A 26,283-nucleotide genomic window follows, 5' to 3' on the forward strand; every position below is an offset into this window, starting at 1 on the left:
CCGAGTTGAGACTATATTTATTAGTTATAAATAATTTTCACTCAATTTGTAAGCTCTGTTGCGATTCCTGTATCAAGGATGTACTCTTCGGTGACTCTTACTATTATCTTACTCCTTGGCAAACTGTTGTCAACAGTTTCCTCAATAGTGTCAGTCAACTTTTGTGGGGGGGGGGGTTCTTTATCCACATTTTCATCTCAAGTGACCCTCTATTAACAGTTTACTTCCAAGTGAGCCGTATAATGACTGTTAACGTTACAATGACCTCTGTCTCAATTATTTACTTGCTGGTTACTGCACTACCCATCAATTTAAACCTTGGTGAATTCTGAATCAAGAACGTGCTATTTAGTAAGTATCAGAGCAACAATTTACTCCATAAGTAATTCCAAACCACATTTCTTCTTAGTGACCCCTTTTCGAATTCTGCTCCCCATAACAGTGAAAGTCCTTCTTTCTGATGTGTCGTTCAAGGTCTTTTGCTTCTCTTATTCGTGTTCTTTTCTGCCTCCTTTCCATCCCGTCTGCTACAGGAGCTTCGCCGGCAGAAAAGTTCTTCAGGGAGGTCTCAGAAACGCTCTTATTGGATTACGAATACACGGAGGTCCTTCCATAGAACGGACAGAGGAGGGTGAAGGGGAAGGAGAGGAGAAGCGGTGTTTAGGTGAGGTTCTTTGAACTGCCGCACGATCGACTCTTCCATCCTCAGGAAAGAAAAAAAAAATAGAAAAGAGAAGTCATTCTTTCAGTCAAAAAACTAGATTTTTCCTTTCCAGTGTCTTGCCTTTCCCAGGTTACCCAGTCCAGGAGAAAACGTTCCGGCGTTGTTCAGAGCACTAAAGGACGAATCAGGACGATGTAGTTTTTTTTTTTTTTTTTTTTTTTTTTTTTGCTATTTATTTAGACTCATCTTCAGTGGAAATGGCCTTCTGCACTGCACCTTATCAGTAAAGTAGTTTAGTTGATAATGATTAGGCATTGTTCAGTTCTCCCCCCGCCCGCTCTCTCTCTCTTAGAGTTCGAATTCTTACCCTCTTTGATTAGTATTGCTTCCCGTACCTTCCCTCTTTACAAGTTGGATTTACCGCCTCTTTTATGCTTAAAATCCTTTATATGAAATTTATTTAATGAACTTGATTTAATTTGATTATTGGGTGGCCGGTCCCCTCGGCCTACAAAACAAAACAAAAAAAAAAAAAACAATAAAGCCTAAGCTATAAACGAGAGTAAATGTTGGCTCTCTTCTTGGGAACAGATTCTGCATCCACTCTTCCGGCTAACGGACTTCAATGTCACTTTCAGATGACTCTTACTTGTCTTGATTTTTGGTCCGACATTGTGGAAGGTCCGTCAAGAGGAAGACATTTCCCTTGGAGACCAGGACGTTTTCGTTTTCGTCTCACTGCAATCAGGAGTATCAGGGGCTCATATAATTGCTCGCTTCAGAGGTCTGGGAGAACGTCCTCTCTCTCTCTCTCTCTCTCTCTCTCTCTCTCTCTCTCTCTCTCTCTCTCTCTTCTAATTTTTTCTGTACATTCCTCTTCTCTTATCTTGATTGCTTGATTTGGACAGACTAGGGACCCAACAAATAAGATAATCAACGCTGAATTCTGTCATTTCATAAATTAGCTGTTCATCACGTTGAGTACAGAATACTATTCGCAGTTTGTGAAAGTCAGACTCCCACGATTCTATTGTTTATCAAAAACAAGCGAACAGCAGACGAACGAACGTGCAGCGATAATATCAGAATTAAGACAAAAATAACGAGAGTAAAAGCCGGACTCTTCTTCATTCGTAACTGGAATCTCCTGAGGCTTCTCTGCTTTTTCACTTCGTTAACAAAACGCTTGACTGTTGAACAAAGGCCCGAGTTCTTATGTAATGATTTCGGACCATTGTTAATCTTGAAAGAAGAATTTTTGAAGAGTCTAAACTCAAGTCTCATTCTTATGAAATGGTCAGGTTTTGTGTATGAGTGTGCGTGTGTGTGTGTGTGTGTGTGTGTGTGTGTGGGGAGGGTGGGTGGGTGGGTGGGTGTGTCGTAGGGGAGTCGGGGATGTTGATAAGATGGTTGGGGGTTTAAAGGAGAAAACGGGGGGGTTGTTCACAGAAACGTTTCATGCAGACCTCACCGATTTAGATCAATGTGAAACTTGAAAGGAAAGTACTCCATTGTAATTCAAAAAATATAAAAAAAGAATACTTTTGAAGTGACGTTAATGGTTTAAAAATATATGTATGCAACCTGCTAACGTTGTGCGCCAAGGAGAAGTTTTTCACTCTCTTATGTCCTAATAACTGCGGAATCAGAGTCTGGCGTTTTTCTTTTCATGTTGATGAAGTTATGCGCACGAGAATAAACAGTTGATTCATCGATTTTTAGTTTTCTTTAAAAGAAAAGTACTGAGATGGCTTCGTCTGTCCGTCCGAACTTTTTCTGTCCGCCCTCAGATCTTAAAACCTATTGAGGCTAGAAGGCTGCAAACTGGTAAGTTGATCATCCACCCTCCAATCATCAAACATACCAAATTCCATCCCTCTAGCCTCAGTAGTTTTTATTTTATTTATGGGCAAAGTTAGCCATAATCGTCGTCTGGCACCGTCCTAGGTGCCAACAACACACGCCACCACCTGGCCGTGGCTGAAAGTTTCATGGGCCGTGGCTGGGAGTCTCATACAGCATTATACGCTGTACAGAAAATTCGATTGCGACGAAGAAACTTCGGCGCATTTTCTACTTGTTTGATGCAGTCGAGAGTCTTGGCTTCTTCGAAAGTAAACAAAGATCATAGCTTATCTTCACTGTGTGATGTCATGTCATGAGGGAGGACTATTCACTTCAGCTTCAGTTATGGTATGAACAGTTAAACTGGAAGTGTTATTGTTTGTGTCATCCAAAGACATTTGAAAGTGAAAAAGGGCATCAGATGGCAAAGTCCAAAGTCTGAAATTTAATGAAATATTTCAAATATTTCAAAATACTATCTGATATGGTAAAATTTACTAACTTCCACAGACATTGAAACAGATACGCTGTGATTATCATCATCCTTTATTATTTTCAATCATAATTTTTTGGCAGAGCTTTATGGATTTTAACATGAAGGTATCCCAAGATCACCTGAATTTTGAACCCAAATGGTAATGTTTTTGACATCTTTTCAGGGTTATAAGGTCACAAAAATGGCAAAGGTCATTGCACTGATATACTTTCACCCTTCAACTTGTCTCCAGTCATATAGCATCGTAAAGTCTTGAGGTGTCTCCTTCAAAATTGTGGATTATGCAACATGTGTGAATCCTGATTATCCACGTTTTTGGAGAAATCGTAAAAGTATAGTCACCATTCATCCTCTTTTTATGCTGTGCTGAGCTGATGAAAATATCAGAGACTGATCTTCAACGAATCTTTTAAAAATGTTGGGAAACTGTAAGAAATGACATGTGACCTGAATGACAAAAGTTGCTTTTCTAAGGGGTTTTCACGGGTGATTTTAATTATTGATGTGTTAAGGGCGACGTTCCTTGCATATCTATGAGGTCGGTTCATTTTTAATTAATGAAATCCACCTAAGGCCTTCAGCATCAAATTGGAATGCCAGGCTTTCAAATGCGACATTATTTTATTATGTTCATAATGAAGAGTATTTACACTTAATTTCTGAAATACGTTTGGGAAGTTTAGTCATTATCATGAACAATTAAATAGCTTTATCTATCTTATTATTATTATTATTATTATTATTATTATTATTATTATTATTATTATTATTATACCTGGAGGCAAGGAGTAAATTATATTCGTTGACCCTTCCCCCCCCTTTTCATTTGATTCAGAAAGGGATTTTATATCAAAGCCTTCTTAGAAGGAAGAGAGAGAGAGAGAGAGAGAGAGAGAAGAAGAAGATGAAAGGTAAGAGTGGAAGTGTAAGGGTTTTAGCATGGGTTCTCTCTCCTACCCTATTGGTGGAGAGAAGGTCATAGCGGGAACCTATAGGGAATGGGCACGAGCCTCCCACCCTACATTAGAGGAGGGTGGGGGGAAAGACTTCATAAGAGTTTGGCATGGGTCCCTCCCACCTCCCCCTACCCCCAAGAAAACCACATTACATAAAATGGTTCATCGACGATCGAGGAGATGAGATTATACCGTATGGGAGAATAGAAAGGAGGTTTTACCGAGAGGTGCTGCGAACGCCTACAGCCACCGGAAGCGGCACTCAATTTGGGCCGAATGGCCGATAAATAAACGACAGCCCTTTTTCCCCCCTTTCCTTATTTTAATTCCCATCAAAGGAAATCGATGCAGGTAACACTTTCCGAGGACGATTCCTTCCCTCTTATTTTCATGATACTTTCGCTATTGATTTGGAATATCAGATTATTGGGAAGAAAGGAAGAAGCATCTGTGGTTAATAGCGGAAAGATTTACTTAATATGATAAAAGGATCAGTTGGGACACCAGACAGATAAGGCAGGTGTTTGATATTATAATTTCCCTGTGGGCGTTGGTTTTAATATTTAAGTCCATCAAACCTAAGGCTAAATTTAATTGTTATTTTGAGAGAGTTTACGTTTCTCTGACGAAACATACAATAATGATTAATGTTAGAATTGGGAAAGAGAGAGAGAGAGAGAGAGAGAGAGAGAGAGAGAGAGAGAGAGAGAGAGAGAGAAAATAACCTTATACCACGACAACAAGAACTATCAGTTCAGACATTCAAATGAGTATCCAAGAAAGAAAATGAAAAAACAAATAGCCAGACGTACAAAGGGGCAGACCAGGAGGCCAGCAGGCAGTGCGTCTGCAGAATTCCACCCAGCCAGCTGCTCGAGACACAAAATGATGGAGCAGACTAAAACCGAAAAGGACAGAAAATCGCAATGGCAAAATGTTGGTATCTTGCGATGATTCATATTGACAGCAATAAGGGAAGGCAATTTCCTCTCCTCTCCTCGCTCTGCAGCAGAAAACCTCCAATGACGTCCACTTGTCTCTTATCTGTGATTCCATTTGTCACCAAAACTTGCAAAAGGCAAGGCAGATAACAACTGATACTGGCTGTTCATATGAGGGAATATATTTTTTTGCAATTTTGGAGTTGAGTGGTGGCATATTTGACAGCTGCGACGATGCAGGACGGTATTGTCTGTAATTATGTGGCTGTGGGGCTGCATTTCACATAAGCTATAGAAAGCGAGCTGGGAAAACAGCCACAATCAGGATAACGCTACCGCAAGATTTTATGAAACTATAGTGAGTTCTTCGTTGGGCGGGTGGGTTCCGTTCTCAGCTAGCACTCTGCTGGTCGCGAGTTCGGATCTCCGACCGGCCAATGAAGAATGAGAGGAATTCATTTCTGGTGATAGAAATTCATTTCTCGCTATGATGTGGTTCGGATTCTACAATAAGCTGTAGGTCCCGTTGCTAGGTAACCAGTTGGTTCTTAGCCACGTAAAGTAAATCTAATCCTTCGGGCCAGCCCTGGGAGAGGTCTTAATCAGCTCAGTGGTCTGGTTAAACTGATATATACTTTTATCTACTTGAGTTAAAGGATATCTGTTAGATTATTAATGCTTTGCCACTTTGAATAGAGAGATAGTAAGATTTGGTTACAACTGTATGCCGTAAGAATTTAAAAAGTGGAACAAGCACCAACCGTCAATCCTACTGAAGTATTCGCTTACAGTAATCACAACCTTTGAAGTTTCAGTGTCAGCTGTTGAAGTTAAATTGTTCGTAAGGTTCCTAGAAAATATTTTGGTTGCCTGTGCAAAAAATAATTTTTCGCTTTATTATAATATTTCAGTCTTGTGTCTTTTGCAAAAGACCATGATGTCAAGGTATGCCCTTTCTTTATACCATAAAAAATGTCAGTTCCACATGAAAATATTTAGATTTTTGCATAATGATCATAATAGTAATAACAAAATTACTATAACCATAATACTCTTCATTGTTGATGCTGTTGTTGTTTATTCGTGATCACCCAACAAAGCTCCACATTTACTGAAATTATTATGAATTATGAATGAGTCTTAACGCATCCACGGCACTTCATTGTCTCATTTCAAGGCCGCAGAAGACTAGAGGATCAGAAACAAAGTCACAAATTAAGATCTGAGTATAAAAGTAAACCATAAGAAGCAGGTGAGTAAACAAGCGATTGAACGCACAATAATACAAATAAATTCATCAATTATGAAATTTAATAAAACGCAAACTAAAGATTCAGATCAGTCACTGGCGCCTCTATAAACAGAACCTCAGCTTGAGGTCATAAACCTCCGCCGTGAATGGCATACCCATATGGTACCCAGAATGCTACCTGGATATAAAACCGTCCCTAAATCCAGGTTATGTAAACCTTCAACGGGGAAAAGAGAGAGAGAGAGAGAGAGAAAAAAAAGCAGGTAATCGTCAGCTCAGCTTTAGTGAACGTCTTTGCTTGCTCCCACGCCTTTAAGAATAGTACTTCCTTTGACCGAGCGAAATCACAGTAGTATGAATACGAAAAACTTTTATTATTATTATTATTATTATTATTATTATTATTATTATTATTATTATTATTATTATTATTATTATTATTTTTTTGATTCAGAAGCTGATGGAAGGTACAACTTCGTGTCCATATTCAACTCGTGCCCGAAAAATAATAATTAAAAAAAACATTGGGTAAGGATAATTTTGGGTTTTAACACCGAAGTTAGTGGTGGACAAAGGGGTCTATCAAAAGGATAAAAATTTGGACATTATATCTGTCAAAGGATATAAAATTTTGACATTATATCTGTCAAAAGATATAAAATTTTTTAATTATGTCTATCAAAAGATATAAATTTTTATATTATATCTATCAAAGGATATAAACTTTTGACATTTTATGTCAATGGATATAAAATTTTGACATTATATCTATCAAAAGATATAAAATTTTGACATTATATCTATCAAAGGATATAAAATTTTGACATATCTATCAAAAGATATAAAATTTTGACATTATATCTATCAAAGGATATAAATTTTTGACATTATGTCTATCAAAAGATATCAAATTTTAACATTATATCTATCAAAGGATATAAGATTTTGACATTATGTCTATCAAAATATATAAAATTTAGACATTATATCTATCAAAAGATATAAAATTTTGATATATCTATCAAAGGATATAAAGTTTTGACCTTATATCTGTCAAAGGATTTAAAATTTTGATATATCTATAAAAGATATAAAATTTTGACATTATATTTATCAAAGGATATAAAATTTTGACATTATATCTAGATAATATGTGATAATAATTCCTTCAAAAAATAGCTCGCACAGTAGTATTAAAGTACCATATTTCTCCGGACATGTTCAAAACATAATGTCCTATTCCAGAATTTTTTTTTTCTGGAAGTATTTTACGGAAGGGTCATCATAAAAAGCCTGACAGTAAGCATGTGCATTCATGCACATCTATACTTGTAAAAGAGTTAGTATAGAAGGAGAGAGAGAGAGAGAGAGGGGGGGGTGTGGGGGATCCTTTATTACCATGATGTCAAATACAGCTTTAATGATTATTATCATAATGGTCATCGACGCACATCTATTGAGCCCCAAAAATTCGGCAGAGCACCCCATACCCTTTCCAGCCTCATGTCAGAGTATGGCTACTGTCGCGCTCTTGACTCTGAGCACTCGGTCAGGTGCTCCTGAAGCGTGGTTCTTTGAGCCACCCGTTGCAAAAGGCTGGAAGTGGCCTCTCACAATTTATCCTCCGGATTAATCGTCCACTCAAGCCCTCGACGAAATGAGATACTCGTGATCTGAGTCAACAGAAGCTTTCGATTACAATATGATTTCGGCATTTCAGCTTTATTGATCAGGTTTCCCGGATGAAATCACGGGAGTACGGAGAGTTCTCGATTCGAAACATCACAACTGGATTGTGTTCTCGAGTCCGTTCTCGTTGCTTTTTTTTTAAACATCCTCATACCGATCGTTAATGACATTTATGAAACTGTTTGTTCAGTAGAATGGACGCAAAATATAAAGCAGATGGATTACGTGCGTGAAAATAGATTTTCTCTGTTTTACCATTGCCGCATCTCTTTTTTGTATATATTCAAAGTTATTGTTAAAATCTACATAACTATTTCGTTTTACAAAACGGACATCAAAGTAATGAGAGCTTCTGACGCTATACGGGATAAGTAGAGTTTAATATCTATGCGGAAAGCCGTATTTTTCTCTTTATGGCAAAGCTTGTGTAATATTCGCAGTTAAATGAAATGGACAGTATAAAATTGTGAGAATTTTAGATGATGAAAAATAAACTGAACTCTAATTTCTCTGCATATTTTTATGCGGGGACTCTGTGTTCCTGGTGTTTTCGTCTTTTTATTGTAATTTAAACGTTGGAGTCAAGATTTTCATAAAAATATCGATGTTCGTTTTATCTACTATACGTCATTATACTGTGACTGGAAATAATAGGTGAAAATTATGTATATGAGCAAAATACTGTATTTTTTTGTATTTTGAAAAAAATGCAGTTTTTGCTCATATGTGATTGTGGATTTTTACTTAATGTTCGTTTTTTGTATGCCAGGTTCGAAAAAAATATATCAATATTCGTTTTAGATATGGCAGGCTCATGTAATAGCTTCAGTTCACTAAACTGGAAGGTTTAACAACAGTGCCCTTGAAATTTATACGGTCTTTTGGCTAGAGGACATAGTTATCTTTCTTAGAATTATCCAGCTCAGCAACGTTAACTTGCAATAAGGTCGACTTTCCAACTGATATTCACCAGCTGATAATCACAAATCACTTCGATAAAGTTTGGTAACCTCAGATTTACAGTTCCTCAAGAGGTAAAATGGCATCATTACCAGAGTATGTGGCAACTAAGTAAAATTATCTCAGCATTAAATATCAGTATTAGGTAGCTAGGCTTCAGAAGAGAAATGAAGATTGATGGTGATATGAGTCTTCAGGTTTTCAATAATGTCAAGTAATATTATGGGTAAATTATAGTAATTTAAAGCTGATTTCAGTTTTGAAAGTCCTTTTTTTTTTGTTGGTAAACTGACTTCATTTACAAAGAGTGCCTTTGTCATTCTGAACTTCTCATTATGTTAAGATATAAGATTGTTTTAGGACGAACATGAGACAGGTTTCGTAAGGCAGAGTTTTTTAAGTCAACTCGAGGTAAAGTGTACTTTATTATCATGGTGCTCTGTATATTATTATTATTATTATTATTATTATTATTATTATTATTATTATTATTATTATTATTAGCAGACCCTCTTAAACAGGTTATTAATATTATTCAACATGTGTCTTCCCTGGGAAAAAAATCTGGATGCCCATAAGCAAATAGTTGCCGCGAGAAAAACAATGACAGAAAGATAAGGCAAAGATTAGTTAATAAACAGATAAATGGCGTAAATTCATAACTGCAACCAATCAAATAAAAAATCCATGACCCCCGCAATGATGCATGACAAATTCAGAAGGACCTATGCAATAAATCCCGCTGGAGAATGACATCGTCGAAAATGCGTCGCGGCAACAATTGTATAGAACCAACTGTATAAATCATAATCAGATTTTGACTTTTCCCCATGAATTATGTGACATCCACAGAAGAGAAGTCCATATTTTCTTCATAAATGCAGCTGAAGCAGCAATAATATTCAATAGAACCTTTGATTATTGATTATTATTATTATTATTATTATTATTATTCAACATGTGCTTCCCCTGAGAAAAATGCCCATAAGCAAATAGAGAAAAACAATGACAGAAAGATAAGCAAAGATTAGTTAATAAACAGATAAATGTGTAAATTCATAAGCAACCAATTTAAATAAAAAAGCAATGATGCATGACACATTAAATCATCGTAACTATGTACCTTAATCATAATCCAGGTTATTAGATTACGTGACATCACAGCCCATATTTTTCATCCTGCACGTTTGATGTTGAATGGGGGTGACTCGACGGACAGCACACGCTAGAATTTGTGCTGGGCATTTTTAAGGAATCTGCTACATTACTCCATTCATTTAGAAATGTACAGCATATTTTATAACCTTCAAAATGTAACTTTAAGCTATGCACCTCTGTGACAAAATTATACAAACTCAGGAATAAAGTAATTATACAATGTATTATAGTTTATGATGCCAGTAACAAAATGTGTACAGATTGGAATGTTCAGTTTTTTTAAATGATTTAAGAATCTAGATCATTATGATCATGAAAGCGCCTTCCAAAAGTTAGACTTTCTTTCATATTCGATAATTGCACTTGGACTGATAATTGTTCTAGAAGATCCTTATATATTTCTATAGGAGCAGTAACGGCTTAAATAATTCAAATGTCACTGCAAATAGCAATGCAGATAAAATTTTGTTTCCATTTTTGTAAAAAGAGAACCTAATCAATATTCATTAAACATCCACCTGTTTTTAGCTAATTTATTGTCTTGAGGACACAGTGAGACAGACAGACAGCCAGGCAAGACATACAAGCAGACAGGCAGACAGAGAACTGCAATAACTGACTTATGTAGACTAATAACGAACAGGAAAGCAAAGGACCAAGTTCAAAAATATCATATACACAGAAAAATTCTGATTTAACAAAGGAATTTATATTCATACATCTGTATTGTTCGCAATCCTACGAAATTGTCATTAGTCATTAGTTATGCGAAAGGGAAAACATAGAGAAATACCACTGATGAGAACATTAACAGGAGAGTCTCTTTTATCATTTTTGTATGTAAGGCCATTACAGTGATACAGCTGATCATTTACTTTATAGTAGTTTCATCATTATTGCCTTCAAAACTTTCATTTTTTTGTAGATATTTACTAATCATAACCTATTAGTTGGGGTTTGTTTATGATATTCTATTTATTGCGAGTTGTGCATTTATAATTGCCTGTGTTCTACCATGTACCACCTACTATCTGTTCCTATATTATTCACCAGTTACCATTTTCTCAGTATCGTAGCCTTTCCCCCACCCCTAAACAGCAGCGTGACATTCAAAAAGGGTAAAAATGTCGACGAGAAGTGAAATAGAGAGAGAGAGAGAGAGAGAGAGAGAGAGAGAGAGAGAGAGATTAGCGACCACAAATTTATTCCGCATAAGCACTCGAATATATTCGGAACTAAGATGACGTAGTGCGGGCAGGTGCTCCTACAAAGGCTCAGGCACCTAACTTATGGCGGCCCGGGGAATCATCACTTTTAAAAGTATAACGTTTATTACCACATACTTCTTTTTCTCGGTGGATTATGGAATTTTTTTTATTTCCTTTTTTTCATCTTCCACCATAGGCACCGTCCTTCGAGGGAGAATTTATGTGGCGGGGATGAAGCATAGCCAACTCACCCCCTTCTCTCTCTCTCTCTCTCTCTCTCTCTCTCTCTCTCTCTCTCTCTCTCTCTCTCGTCCATACATATTGCTTTCAGGACAACTTTCTAACTATTGCGTGATTATACCAAAGATTTGGACGAAAGTCTCTCTCTCTCTCTCTCTCTCTCTCTCTCTCCATCTCATACATATGCTTTCAGGACAACTTTCTAACTATTGCGTGATTATACCAAAGATTTGGACGAAAGTCTCTCTCTCTCTCTCTCTCTCTCTCTCTCTCTCTCTCTCTCTCTCTCTCTCTCTCTCTCTCTCTCTCGTCCATACATATTGTTTTCAGGACAACTTTCTAACTATTGCGTGATTATCCAAAGATTTAGACGGAACTCTCTCTCTCTCTCTCTCTCTCTCTCTCTCTCTCTCTCTCTCTCTCTCTCTCTCTCTCTCTCTCTCGTCAATACATACTGTATTACGTTCATGACAGTTTTCTAACTAATGCGCGATTATTCAAAGATTTGTATGAAATCCTCTCTCTCTCTCTCTCTCTCTCTCTCTCTCTCTCTCTCTCTCTCTCTCTCTCTCTCTCTCTCTTGTCCATACATATTACGTTCATGACAACTTTCTAACTATTGCGTGATTATCCAAGATTTGGACGAGGGTCTCTCTCTCTCTCTCTCTCTCTCTCTCTCTCTCTCTCTCTCTCTCTCTCTCCCAGCAATTTCACTTTCAGTCACGTCGTTTGCACAGCAAAAGTCTTCAGAAGAAGAAGAAAGAATATGTTGTCACGTTTTATGTCTAAAGATAAATCATGGATTACTAAGGAAGCATTTTGTAAGAAAAAATGACAGATTTTTCTTTCTGGGCGACGTAACAAGTACCGAATGGTGTTTCAAATTATTTTATTTCTAAAGTGAAATTTAGAAATGGATTTGTATCCATTTTGTTTGAACTTCTGGAGAGGCACGGAAATCCGTGCACAGAATGTGCTAATTTCCGTTGTTTCAAATGGCGTGCTGTTTTTAATCATTGAAAAATTGAAGCTGATATATCCTTTATATTTCCTGCACCCCCTTTTCATGCTTCGTGTTTCATGTTCGTGCAATTTCCTTCTGCTTCTGCAAAGCCGTTTCACTCTTTTAATCATTTTGTTTGCAACACCCGGATGTCTTTAAAATATGTGGAGTTTTTCATGCAATTTTGCACTTTCCATCCATGATGTGGAAATGAAAATGGCTTTCAAAAACAAACATGCAGTGATACCTGCAGAAACCAGAACGGTCAAGAGTTCCGGTAAAATTAAAAAAAAAAAAATAAGACAAAGAAATAAATAAACGACTGGACAAATGGATGAAAGAACAGGAAAAGCGACTAACATCCAGTTATGCATAGAAGAAAATATATATATATATATATATATATATATATATATATATATATATATATATATATATATATATATATATATATATATATAATCTACTTAAATATCCATTAAAGTGTAAGTAATAAAAGTAAGTTAACTATCAGGGAGATGAGAGGAAAAAACATCGCAACAAAAAAGGATGAGATTAAAAACAAAATACAAAGAAATAAAGGAATAAAAGCTATGGCCTAGTCTCAAGATAAAAGGAAAAGTAACTCAAGGGGAAAACGAGAGAGAGAGAGAGAGATGAAACTTATGAAGGTGTCATTAACGACCAAGATGAATGGGACCAACAAACAATGGAAGTAATAGATGGTTTGTTGGAGCACATAAAAAGAAAAGACTCAACGGTCGTCTTATTCTTATTTCTTTCCAATGACTTTGAGTGCTGGTCTGTTGGAGTTTGTTTGTATGCGTGGTTACTTATATATATATATATATATATATATATATATATATATATATATATATATATATATATATATATATATATATATATATATATATATATATATATATAAAGAACATTTATAACATACAAACTCATATATATATGTGTGTGTACATATGTATAAATATTTATGTATATGAACATATATATGTATGTATATGTGTATATATATGTATTTGTGTGTGTTTGAGAAAGAGAGCGATAGACAGAGATAGGATGAGAATATAGGCATTCGTGTGCACTCCTATACCAATAAAATACATACAAACATACATACATTCAAAATGTTGTATTGTACACATCATATGGGACTATGTATATCTGCACTGGCTCGAGTACCAAGACGCACATAGATACCTAAGTCTGTTCTGTAAGGTCCATATTGTTTCTTGCCTTTTTTTTCTTCTTCTTCTTCCATTCCTGAAAAGGGAAGGGAGAGGCAGAAGGACTAAGTCTCCTGCTCTGGCATCGATGAAGAACTACAAAGCTCACTTCCTCTCCCCTAAGCTTACACGCATCATCGGTCAAAGAGGAGAGTCAGAGAAAAGAATAAGAGATTTAAAGTTATTGTATGCATGTGAACGTCCTCCAGACGCTCTGTAATTACATCCGCGTGTATGTGTGCATGTACGAACGCGAAGTACTGTACGTGGCATGGCTGTACCCGCCCAGGCATGATGTAATGGTGTCCTTTGGCATCCCCGGAGGCTATTGTGTCCCCACGGCGCTGCCTTTTGTCCTCGATATTGTGAAAAGTTGAGACAGCTCTTCACACCTCGGGGTCGACACCGGCGGAGGAGGTCGTTCCTTTGATGAAGAAGCTTTTAGTCACCGATATATTCCACTGTTTGGATTGAGAGCCCATGGCACAAAGAAGTGACACCTCGGGGAATTACACGGGGTTCCAATGGCTCTGGGGAGGAAGAGAAAGAGGGGGAGGGGGACGGGGATTGGAGGGGGTGCAGGATGCTAGGGCGTAGGGGGATGAAGGAAAGAAGTGAAAGAAAAGGGATAATATTCAAGTGCACGTCTGTTGAAGGGCGAAACACACAAAAGAGAAGTGTGATTTCCCTTTGTGGGGAGGCGCTGGCGATGATTTCAAGTCGCATCCATATGCAAGGATTTACCTTTTATTCTTCGCGTTTCCTTTTCTCCTTTACAAAATGTTCCCTTCTCTTCTCTCGAGTGTCACGCCGCATTTTCCCTTTTTGATATCTATCTAACGTAAGTACCTCGAAAGCTTTTAAGGGGTAGCTGTCCTTCACCAGTTGTTTTTCACAGCTGATAAACTCGCCTGCACATTTAAAGGCATTTTTTTCGCTTCAGGGAACTCGGTATCGAAAGAACAATTGAAAGCTGTCAAAGTATTTGCAAGAAAAAAAAGAATACTGCTAACGAACATCACCTTTTGTATCAAAACAGGGCTTCTAAATATCGACCGAAAACGTATGGGAAAAGGAGAAATGATATTGTACTGGAAATTGGTTATTTTCTCTTTCTGTTGTTAGCTAACTTAACTCTAAATTAAATATCAAGTAAAAAATGCGCCGAAGTTTCTTCGGCGCAATCGAGTTTTCTGTACAGCCGCTACAGCGTATAATCAAGGCCACCGAAAATAGATCTATCTTTCGGTGGTCTCGGTCCATGAAACTTTAACCACGGCCCGGTGGTGGCCTAGCCTATATCGCTGCCAGAAGCACGATTTTGGCTAACTGCAACCTTTAATGAAATAAAAACTGCTGAGGCTAGAGGGCTGCAATTTGGTATGTTTGATTATTTGAGGGTGGATGATCGACATACCAATTTTCAGTCCTCTAGCCTCAGTAGCTTTTTAAGATCTGAGGGCGGACAGAATAAAGTGCGGACGGACAGACAAAGCCGGCACAATAGTTTTCTTTTACAGAAAATTAAAAAGCCAAAAAAATTAATCCAGTAGAATTACGATGAAAGTTAAGCCCCTGCCTGACCATAAGCAGCATTGTTAATCGTCCTTTAAAAGACGCACGGAATTCATTTTAGTTGATAATGGAATCCATTTCCGAATTTAGAGAATAATCGAAATCCCTATCAGGGTTTAGTGAAGAGGTAATTTGAGCTTCTCCTGTCCTAGATAAGAGTTATAGCTAAACATAGCTGATGTTCGTAAAAAAAAATTATTGTAAATTACGAAAGAGGTATAATATTAGATTATATAAATTTATATATATATATATATACATAATATTATATTATATATATATATATATATTTATATATATATATATATATATATATATATATATATATATATATATATATCCCTTCTGTGTATCGATCTCCTTACTAAAATCTGTATCTCTGTTTAGATCTATCTATTTATGACTCATATTTTTGTACCCTTTTGCATCTGTTCATGTACGCGTAGGAGTGAGATACTTTTTATAGCATCTTGTGCCTTACATTCAAAGTCCATCATACATCGCCTTTAATATGAACTCGCGGTAAAAAATGAAAAGGTATATCTCTGGTGACAATTCCCTGTTCAGTTTTGAAAAAAAAAAGTTTTAAAAACTGTCTCGCCTCTGATAGACCAAAGGAAAAACAGAGAAAAGGATTAAACATTTACCCTCATGAGAATAGCGCTCTTCCGCTAAGCTTAAAGAGGTCATGACGGGATTATTCGGAGATTTTCATTGAATATTCTGTTCCCAGAGTTCAGCAAATGATTTCCCAAATAGACCGTACCGACGTAAACAATTTATATGGGGAACGTTCAACATGTGTGTGTGTTTGTGTAAACATGTAAGTACACATTAAAGTTTATGAATGTATATACTTAAAGTTACTAATAATGGTGCCGTTGTTACTTTTAATGCTTTGTAACAGGGCAGCATGCAGGCCGCAACCTTGCCCTATGAGTTGATTTAAACTATATAACCAGTAACCTGCTGTCCATTATTATTTTTGGGATATTTAAACTACTATACTCATCGCTTGTTAACATGTTTTATACTTTTACTTCCGTATTTTAGTACTAATATATATATGTGTGTGTGTGTATATATATATATATATATATATATATATATATATATATATATATATGCAGCTAATAAGTGCATTGCCATATAATATATATATATATATATATATATATATATATATATATATATATATATATATATATATATATATATGTATGTATATTATATATATATGTGTGTGTGTGTATGTATATACATATATATGCATGTGTGTATACGTAAATATATATGTGTGTGTGATTTTTCAAACGTTAATTCACCAATATTTTACGTCATATATCATTGTTTTACCTTTTTATATATTTGTTTTTAGATGGGGTGAGAATCTCTTTGCTGGGAGCTATTTCCAAAAAGCGAGCTGTTTCCTTTCTTTCTCAAATTTTACAGTATGGATAAGCAATGTTTTTAAAAAATCATTTGAACAGCTTAGATATTCTAACAATAATGCCACATCTTCTGGCTGTCTTTCCTCGTATTTTTTTTTTACTGTTAAGCCCTGAACCCATATACGTTTATCTTTGAATCATAGATAGATATCTATCTTTAAGGAAGAACTCAGCAACTATGTTAACATGGTATATACTGAATAATAGCTAATTACATTTAGCCAGCTTGGCATAGCACGGAACTCGAGCTAAGTATAGTAAGCTTAAAATTAAATAAATCCACGTACTTGAGTAAATGTAGATCTTCATTAGAAAATGACACAAGCTGTTATGAGATCATTTCATGTTGGAACAGAGGTTGGCTGAAATCTATTATAGTCCCACAGGAGAAGAAAAGGGTAACTCATGCCCCCCCCCACCCTTATATGCCTTCAGATTCCTGTTCTAAAAACAAGGAATCCTAAAAATGAAAGTAAAATTGAAGGTTTGGAGTTTCCGAATTCGAAGGTGAGGGGTGAAGAAAACTAGTGATCTTTCTTACATTTAAGCTTGTTAGTCCTTACCAAACATGTTCAGCAAGTACCCATTGTGTGTGTGTGTGTGTGTGTGTGCGTATGTATGTGTTTTATCATGTAAACATTGGTAATGTGAAAGTCTGCCCTGTAAGTTGTTGGTGCTTCTCACTTCTGCATAATTTTATTGATAATTTCATTGTAAGTAATAATAATAATCATCATCATCATCGTCATCATCATATTAATAAATGATAATAGTATTATTATTATTATTATTATTATTAATTATTATTATTATTATTATTATTATTAATCCCTTAATATCATTATTATAGAGTTTTCCTCTCAGCAAACTAAATCCTGTTTATTAAAATGGAACGTTTCTCTTTGAATGCGTAAGTTTTTTTTTATCATGAAAATGGACTCATTGCTTTTCTCAGATTCGAATTCAGCATTCATCTTTAAACTTTAAACTGAAATCTAATCGTATCATCCTTCTGGGAAGAGAGTTTTCACTTGGCAAAGAAATGAGATACGAGTTCTCCAGAATGCCAGTTTAACTGTTTCACTAGCAATAATGGTTTTAGAGTCAAGTTTAATACCTTGAACTAATTATCCTTTTTCAGAAAACGGATTATTGGGCTAGGAGAATATTAGGCTGCTGATTTTCCCCAAAACAATAGAAGGATGTCTTTATCTTAGGTTGAAACTCAATATCTCCGACAGCAAAAGGAATGTTTTTATTTAATGCACTCTTTTCCTTAGCGAATGCACGTGCTGAGCGTTGTCTCCTATGCATATGAATACGTCATTATAGTAGAAAAATATCATAGTGTTTTCGATTTTTTATTCTTAAATCGACAATAACATGAAGATAGTGAAGAGTGTTTTATATTAGACTTATCAACATTCTTTTCATGTGGTTTTCATTATTTTCCCATTTCTGTTATCTAAAAATAGGTTATCCCTTCCTTCGTCGTTTCTTTTACTAATCTCAAATCTCTACCAGAGGGCTATAGTTTCTTGCTAACCCGATGACTTGTAAAATTTTCCATAACTTTCAGATGATTTTCGTTAAAGTGTTGTCCCTGTATTGTTGAAATGAAAGAAGCAAAATGGGATGCTAAGGAAAATTACACTGAGAAAACATCATAGTTCAAAATGAAGAAATGTTTTTACGACTCTTAAGACTATAGTAGCAAGGCTCATGTCTTGTACCGAAGAAAAACTTTCGGACAGTTCTGATTTGCATAAGTACGACATAACACTTATGCTGGTATATTCATGGCAAAAATGTAAACGTTTTAGTTATTTTTGCTACTAAACATTAAATGGGATAAAAGACGTAACGGATATGCATTTGTTGCTGTTTACGCACCTGAATATCATACACTGTTATAGTTTAAGAATAAAGTTAACCAATTGCCAACCTCAACGAAACAAATTATTGAAACTTGAAACTGACTTTGAAATCTGGTATTTTCGGCTGTAGGTCAAAAGGAGATCAGAAACATAAAGAGAATAAGCTATTATTAAGAAGTTTTAATAGGGAATTTTAACTGAAGTAAGAATTTTTACAGGTAGACGGATATCAATACTAGAGCTCACGACATATGGTGCATTTGTCTGAATGTTCCAAAAATCTTTCTTTCTTCTTAGGTAAAGAGGAGTGTGTCACTACAGTACCGGCTGGAGCGTAAGTCTTTAATCGTATTTGAGAGATCGCGATGCATGGGAACTTATACAAGTGGCCCGAACACGAATGTAAATGGTCAGCATTAGGTCGGAATAAATAGAATGCCCTGAATAGCCGAAGCCGAGTCAGAGTCTGCTTTCCCTCAGAGCTCGTGGCCCATTCCAGGTTTCAGTGCCAAGCATCTCGATTCGGCATCATCAAGAGTTAATGACTTGGCACTCGGGTTGAGTCCTCAGAGTAAATTCCTTAATCCTAAAAGCACGATGGAAAGGTCATAAGGACTCCTCTTCAGGATATTCCAGTGGCCCTCGGGAGCATCCTTTACGACCCTTTTGAGTTCTCTCTGGGGGCAGTTTGGCTAGACGGCCCTCAGTAATTAGTGTTGCCTCCGAGGGTCTTATTTCCCGGGGTTTCATCACCCTTGCTTTCGCTCTGTCATGTCTTCCAGTGTTGGCTCCCGGCGGCTTCTCATTCGAAATCGAAATTTACATTTTCGTTCTCAAGTCCGTTGTCGATGTTATTATTATTATTATTATTATTATTATTATTATTATTATTATTATTGTTGTTGTTGTTGTTGTTGTTGTTGTTGTTGTTGTTGTCGTTGTTGTTGATTAAAACTTGACGAACATTCGTGTTCTACCTGATAATCGGAGGAAGAGACTCGTTAAGTTCAATTTATGTTTCTATTTCCATCCCTCCCGTTGTGTACACATTTTTTCAGATGAACATTACAAAATACTGCTCCCGAGAGCAGAATTTTGTAATACATTCATCTGTTGAAATGTGTATATAACAAGAAGGAAATAGAAACAAACCTCACTCAATAGGTCTTTTTCTCCTATCAAGTACTATTATTCAAGAAGACATATATTCTTATGAAATAACCGGAACGGACATGAACTTGCCACCAGGCTTCCCTAGAACAACAAAAAATACACACACATATTATATATATAAATATATATATATATATATATATATATATATATATATATATATGTGTGTGTGTGTGTGTGTGTGTTTTTGTGCGTGTGTATGTATATATATGTATTATATATGTATTATATACGTATGTATATACATATATATACATATACATTTATATAATATATATATATATTATATATATAAGCACACAAAAACACAATACACACACACACACACACACACACACACATATATATATATATATATATATATATATATATATATATATATATATATATATATATATATATATATATATATATATATATATAAAAAATGTGTGTGTGTATTTTTGTTCTATGGAAGCCTGTTAGCAGGTTCATGTCCCGTTCCGATTATTTTCATAAGCCTACATGTCTTCAGTGAATAATGATATATAATTTATATATATACAATTTTTATTGCCTAATATTCTTCCTTTTGATTGCTTTTATCTATTTTTTGTAGCAAGCCTGTGCAAACGTTACTTCTCACAACAACCAGTGAACTCACTCTCTTGTTTACTATTAGTTTTATATGCCATAAATCTGCGTATATTTGCATTTCGTGTTTATTGTTGCAATCTCTTTGCAGTCTCTTACTCGTTGCCTATTGCAAACACACTTCATGTTTCAGTTTCAATTGTTCCTTTTATATTGCAGTTCTTGAGTCAAAATTCTTTCATCTGATACAGACGTTTGTACACACCACGAGAATGTTTCTAATCCGAATGAGATCTGAATTACAAATTCAGTCGACTCTGACCAACAATAAATAAAAGCAAATATTTCATGCATGTAAGCCAGTTCACGGCCTGGTTCACATGCTGGTACTTTACAAGTGTCAAATATTACCTTAACGAGCTGATGGTCTTATTATCACTTCACTGCAAATGATGTTTGTTTATTAGTTTATAACCTCTATGTGTATACATCTGCAAACTTTCATAAAATGGGTTGATTTAAAGATCGGCACTTTGGGAATTTTATATCAACTATCCTTCGGTTTGTCAGAAACTCACGAATTTTCTCCTTTTTTTGCATCTTTAGATTCCTCATTCCTCAAATTCAGTTTTCGTCACTACAATATATTCTCTTGTAACAGTAAACGATATTATACATCATGATTGTAAATATGTGAGTGTGTGTGTTCATTATGCATAAGCAACCATAAGTTTGTGCATTAAATAATTTATATGCAGTTAAGTTTGTGCATGATTGAAAGCTCACGGGAGAGATTTACAAGGAAAATAAATGGAAGTTTTACAAGATAAAACATAGCTGCAACAATGTAAAAATAGGTCATGCAATGAACACAAGCCAAAGATATGAGGAAGTTTTCCTGCTAAAGCTAACGTACTTGTTCAAGTCAGTCAAAGAGGAATTAAACGTATAGCAGGAATAGAAGAAAATAAATGCAAATCTAAAACCGAATGGTAGGAATGACAAAGTTTTAAGAAGGCCGAGAATGATCTCTTGAGTGACACGTTAAGGGGTATATCTTGAGAAAGACTTCAGGAGTAATATCTATTTAGGGTCGAAGTGCTAATACCCTGGATGAGTCGTGAAGAATGATGTCTTAAATATGATAACTCAAGTGCTACGTGAAGGGTTACATGCCAACTTAGATGTGGGAGATGGTGCCTTGAATAGAGTTTTTGATAGACTGTGTCTAGAAGGAGGAGCATTTTGAATAGGATATTGAACATTATATAAGGGATTATGAGTAGCCTGTCCTTTTTATTATTAGGTAAGTCAGTCTTCCAAAGGTTTGCGCTGTAACCACATTATGCACGTTATGAGCAATAATAATAATAATAATAATAATAATAATAATAATAATTGCGCAAAAAATCCACACTGTAAGTGTAAACATATTTAAGAATATATACTTACACGTTTATATATATGCAAATATATTTACACTTACGTCAATGTGGATTTTTTCACCATTTTAGTGACTCATCATTATGGGATTTTTATAAATAATAATAATAATAATAATCTCATCTATCCAGCACTCCCAAGGACCTCCAGTTCCCCTTCCTTCCAGAAGCCAACGAATAAATATGAATACCTTACTGAAATAATATTAACAATGGTAGTATGATATTAAAGATAATATTCTGTTAATGTTGGTGCTTTAAGTTAACTATTAAGCATAAATTTTGAGCAAAGGACAAAAAATGCTTCGGCGAGGGAAATGTCAGTGTTGATATCTCGAATAACGCAGACATATCAAGTGTCAGAAACTCAAGAGTGATATTTTAGGATATGAAAAAAATTATATATTGAGGAAAAACGAATCTTGCAAAAAAAAAAAGTTAGTGAAAAAACATAACTGCAAGACTTTTACTTTCCATGAAACATGAATATTCAACCCAGACATTCAAACTATCCAACAAACAAGCAAAAAAAAAAAAAAAAAAAAAAAGTGCGTACGAGTTCCACAAACCATTGCAGCAAAAGAAAGAAGACCAAAAGTACAGGAGAAAAGAAATAAATGAAATTATCCAACTCCCCGTGGAGAGGAAAAGAGATGCGATAAAAGGCATTTAAAGTCTCGAGTGAAAGAACTGTGGAAAAAAAAGGCCAATGGGTCAAGTTACTAAAAGTACAAATCAGGTTTGCAATCTTTCCGGGAGTTCAAAGCTCTGGTCTTTGGCCGAGTCTACTACAATCGGGTTACCACGCTCTTGTTAGCAAACCAAATTTGATATTGGAACCAGCCCGTCCTGGGTAAAGTTAAGATTCTGATATTGTGTTGCTTGCCCAGTTTTCAGCATATGAATGGCGTAGGCAAATCAGCAATTACGGATGGTTTCGACCTAGTAATCCTGCCTTACATTTAAAGATGTTTGTGGTTTTAGCACATCAGAGTATCTAAATACGCTAACCAAATTCAGTCCAGGCTCTTCTAACATCAGTCCCGTTATCTGCCTTAATACACACATATGCATGACGATTAACAGAACTCTACAGATACTCGTGTGTGTGTGTGTGTGTATATATATATATATATATATATATATATATATATATATATATATATATATATATATATATATATATATATATATATATATCAGTTTTAGAAGGAAAATATATCTTCGTATTATCATATAGTTCCTGTTCACAATAGGGGAAAAATACTTAGAAACTTTAAAGCAAATAATTCAACGGATTTTCCAGAGAACTGGACAGTTACAATTCTTTTTAATTGGTCTATATACTAGCTGGTTTCCTCTCTCTCTCTCTCTCTCTCTCTCTCTCTCTCTCTCTCTCTCTCTCTCTCTCTCTCTCTCTCTTTCATACAAGCTTAAGCCAACACACTTTTGATAGTCATCTATCCATCTATCTAACTTATGTGCATATTCCAAAACATTTAAACGGATTCGATTTATTTGAAACAAAAAAAAACAGTTTTATCAGTACACTCTTTCGTAATAATGTTCTTGGTTCTTTCTAAATAATAGCTTTTTTTTTTCTTTGCACAATCTGATATGCTTAAAAGCATGGAAAATTTTCCTCGGGACTCCAAGAATCTCTCTCTCTCTCTCTCTCTCTCTCTCTCTCTCCCCCCGGGAGAGAGAGAGAGAGATACTTTTCCATAAAATGACCAGATCTTAGAGGAAGTATTTTTGTCTTCATTATGATAATAGCAGCACTGCATATGCAACGGATGCCGCGATGTTTCTCGCTGCTCGAATATTAATCCAGCGAACCCCATTTCATTTCCTGCGAGTTCTCCCTTTCGTCGAAGAAAAGACAGACTCGTCCCCGGCCAACTGGGAGAAATAAAACAGGAATATTATTACTTGAGAAGCATAATTGATATGTACAAGGAAAAGAGCTTAGCTCGACGTCTATTATTCATGCAGCGAGATACAGGGAAATTGTTGCGTTCACGAATAATTTACTCCGTCTCGTCAAGTTGCTGTGTTTTTTTTTTAATTCTTTTGCAGTTCTTTGATTCTAATGCTGTGTGTGTGGTATATACGCGTGTGTATGTGTACCTGCATACAAAAGGAAACTTCAGGAACAACCAGAGACTATAATGTAGTTTTTGTATTTTTATATATATTATTATATTATATATATATATATATATATATATATATATATATATATATATATATATATATATATATATTACACAAAATACAAGAAAGTATATTATAGTCTCTGGTTGTTCCTAAAATTTAGTTTTGTACGTACACACACACACACATTCACACACACACACACACACACACACATATATATATATACATGCATATACTCAAAATTAAGATTTATGTGACAATTGCGCGATATCAGTATTTTTCCCTTTTAATTGCTACGCATATGCATGTACGTATGTGTACATCCAGAGGCAAGCTTTACGCATTATACAAACTATGAAGGTATTTTTCAAGGGTTTATATGAGGACTGTAATCTTATGCCCTTCGCTACCTTTGGATATTGTTGTAAACTTAGCCATTTAAATTTTACATGTGAAATTGCTTACATCCAGTTTCAGCTATTGCTCATCAAAAACAATAATTTACAGAGTAACTCAAGTCCAAAACAAAGAGACAGTCTTCGAAGGAAGACAGAATTTCAGTTGATTACCATTTTACTTGTATATAAAAACGAAATATAAATGAAAAACATACAGAGGATATTTGATAAAAATCTCTCACTTCTTGGAATAGACTCGTTGCTACCCATGCTCAGGAGTTTCAGGCACTGTAATACAACTTTAAACCGTTAAGTACGATGCCTTCCTGATGCTGACTTCAGTTGCTGTTTATGTACCCTAATTTTCTGTTTGATTATTTATGTTTCTCCTCTGTGCTTTTATGTTCCCTCAAAGTGTTTGCACAACAACAATAATAATCCCGTTTGCAATTGAGTGAAGATTACATCCTCGAGGTCTTCACGTTTACAACTGAATAATAATAATAATAATAATAATAATAATAATAATAATAATAATAATAATAATAATAGGTTTTATTGAATATTATTGCTGCTTCAGCTGTATTTATTTTGCAGAAGACTTTTCCTTCTCCAAAATAGATGCAGCTGAAGCAGCAATAATATTCAATGAAACCTGTTTAAAAGAGGGTCTGCTGCCAAATTATAATAATAATAATAATAATAATAATAATAATAATAATAATAATAATAATAATAATAATAATAATAATGGAGAGGCAAATCCACAGTTATGTATATGTATACATATTTAAAGATAAATCAGTATAGTTATATCTTTAAATATATGTACATATACATAACTGTGGATTTGCTTCTCCATTTCAAGACTCGTGCTACTATGAGTATTTTTTAAATAATAATAATAATAATAATAATAATAATAATAATAATAATAATAATAATAATAATAATGCAAACGCCACAGCACATATTCAATTGAAACAATCTTATATGACTTCAAATAAATGAAAGGAAATAGATTGCAGTCCTTGTACTGAGAAAACACAGAACTGAAAGATATAAAAGTCCAGAAACGTCAGCCGTTTATGCTCTCAGCATTTCCACTGCTTTTGGCAACGGTTTTCTCTCACGTATTATTATTATTATTATTATTATTATTATTATTATTATTATTATTATTATTATTATTATTATTCAAAAGTTGAAACCCATTCACACGGAACAAGCCCACGGGGCCAGTGACTTGAAACTCAAGCTTCCAAAGAATATGGTGTTCATCAGGAAGAAGTAAGAGGAGGCAAAGTCAAATACAGAAAGAAGAGATACAACTCATTAAGAAAGAAAAAATTAATAAATTAACAAATCGATAAAACTGTATTGAAATGCAAGGAGAACGGTATTAGGGCAGCAGTGTATTGCACCTTCGCCTGAACTTCTGAAGTTCCAATTGCACAACTTCCTTTGGGGAGCTGTTCCACAGTCCAACGGTTTGAGGAATAAAGGACTTCTGGAACTGGGAAGTTCGGCAGTGAGGCACATTTACTGCATATTGGTGCTGCTGTTCAGCGAATCTGGTTGCTCTTGGCAGACAAAGGGAATCAGGGATCATTTGTGAATGTGAAAGATCTCTGTTGAAATACAACTTAAAAAAAGTGGCAAACAAGAGACCATCCGTCGATGGTCCAAGTCATAACTACTACTGTTAGGAAACAGAAACCTACCACCATGAATCACTCTATCTAAAAGAGATAAATCTCTGGCAGAAGCAGACATCCACACCAGAGAACAGTATTCCAGTAAAGGGAGTACAAATGACCTAAAGCAGGTTGCACTGATTTTATCACTGTTATAAATATATGAGGCCTCACGAACAATACTTAACTTTCGTTCAGCATTCGCTGAAACTTTCATTACATGTTTCTCAAAAGTTAGATGCGAGTCTAAAGTTACACCTAGAATAGTTAAAGCTTCAGAC

At 35.1% G+C, this 26,283-nt stretch overlaps 2 protein-coding genes across 8 annotated transcripts in view; one reads left to right on the forward strand and one right to left on the reverse strand.

Moving 5' to 3' along the window:
* Positions 1-26,283, reverse strand: part of LOC136849064 (kinesin-like protein KIF26B) — a 591,672-nt gene that overhangs the window by 552,385 nt on the left and 13,004 nt on the right. The gene's annotated exons all lie outside the window — the stretch shown is intronic.
* Positions 1-26,283, forward strand: part of LOC136849065 (protein Star-like) — a 252,643-nt gene that overhangs the window by 160,576 nt on the left and 65,784 nt on the right. The window lies entirely within an intron of this gene.

This window comes from Macrobrachium rosenbergii, chromosome 20, assembly GCF_040412425.1.
Source record: "Macrobrachium rosenbergii isolate ZJJX-2024 chromosome 20, ASM4041242v1, whole genome shotgun sequence".
NCBI lineage: Eukaryota > Metazoa > Arthropoda > Malacostraca > Decapoda > Palaemonidae > Macrobrachium > Macrobrachium rosenbergii.